The sequence below is a fragment of the Porites lutea genome, chromosome 11, assembly GCF_958299795.1.
Source record: "Porites lutea chromosome 11, jaPorLute2.1, whole genome shotgun sequence".
Taxonomy (NCBI): domain Eukaryota; kingdom Metazoa; phylum Cnidaria; class Anthozoa; order Scleractinia; family Poritidae; genus Porites; species Porites lutea.
In genome coordinates this window covers 28393607-28395423 of record NC_133211.1, presented here as the reverse complement: position 1 = coordinate 28395423, position 1817 = coordinate 28393607, and positions in this window count along the sequence as shown.

Below are 1817 nucleotides of genomic sequence, written 5' to 3'. Positions count from 1 at the left end.
ATTTTTGGTAGCTTCGAGTTGACCAATTTTGGCCCTACAAGAATTCTAGTGCTACAGTATAGTTTCATCAGGGGCACCCAGCGAGGATATAGTTCAAAACCACTTAACATAGCATTGTTGAACGTATTTTAGTATTCAAACGGTAGATATAGGCATATTTTTATCCCCTAAAAACTTTTCATCTGTTCGGATTTCCTAGCTGAAAGTCTAGTGATCCGAAAATTATAGGGATAAAAACTTACCTTCTCGAAAATTTCAGCCATTTAAAGGCTCCCGAAAATTCTAGGTGGCCTTTTTTAGGGTCAAAATCCGTTAAAAATGGGTAATTATACCATTTTGTAGATGTTCGAAAATCCTAGGAGAGGCAGGCAAGCAAGAAATTTTGCAACAAATGCTCCGAAAATTCTAGATCTCAAATCGTGTTCCGAACAGATATTTTCCCGAAAATTGCCGTTGGGTGCCCCTGTTTCATGATTTCGTGAAAAGACAGCATCAAAGACAGTTTTCCATTGTTTGCTAGTTGATTTGAAAGTAAAAGGCATTGCTTTGCAATACAAGTATCGGGTAGATAAAATAAACAAATTTCCAGAAATCGTTAAGTGATATAACTATCACGAAACTTCAGATTGTTTTGATTACCCAAAAAAATCCCTACTCAAATCAAGCTGCCCAAAAAAATACTTGCCAAAATTTTCCTACCCAAAAAAATCCTGCGATTATCCCTATTTGTTTTCTCCTGATTCACACGAAAGACACTGAAACACTGAAATATCTTTTTGGAAACCTAGGGTCTGCGCTACGGTACAAGCTCAGGGTGTGTGAAACAGGTAGTCTTTCGCTTCTACAGGAATTGGACTGTTTCCTGTAACTGCTGTAACGTTGGTATTAAAGGGGCTGTGTCATGGCAGTCCAGTTCATTTTGTTTAATTTTGCCAATTACTCGCTCCCAATTACTATGGAAATTAAAGTAAGCAAAGAAATTACAGGAATATGACAAAATCAGAGATCCGAGACAAACAAATATGCCTCCTGAACATTATTTTTGAAGTTGCAAGCAGCATGGATCAACTTTGAAAAACTGTTAGGCTGAACAGTTTTCAAAAACCCTAATTTCAATCCGTTTCAATCTTCTTCAGTTTTGCCCATCCGTGGCATCTGTTGTTTCTGTTATGTTATTTTAACCGTCCTTTAAAGTTTTAAGCAGTTATTTTTATGTTTCTCTTAATTTAACGGGCATTTTGTAATTTCCTAATTTGGCGGAATTTCGTGACACAGCTCCTTTAAACGGGTGTCTGTAAAACGCGGACCGGATACCTGCGGATGGCGGATGCGGATGGGAAAATGCGGATAGAAAAATGCGGATGGAAAAAAAAATGCGGATAGCAAAAAAAGTAAGAAGAAAAAAAAACGCGAAATGTGGATGGTACAAAAAAAATAAACAAACAGCACTGGCCCCGTTTAATATTCTTCTCTTTACCAAATAACGAGCCAGTGGTCCCTGCAATCACGGGTCAGAATGCAGAATGTTACCATATCAGCATCCTAAAGCGGTGTAATTCACGAAGCAGTCTGTTTTTACTTTCGGGAGTGATCGCTATTTTTTATTTAACATTTACTTTATTAGGAATTTCATTGTTATCACGCTAAGAAGGGGAGGCATGATTTCTTTGCTCTCACTGGATATAGTGTACTCAACTTACAGAAAGAATATTCTCGGGGCAATCAATTCAAGACTTATTTGTTTGAGCGGCTCAAGACAGAAAAAATTGCAGTATCAACCAGAAAAAAGGCTGAACGTTCCGATTTGGCAGATGCCA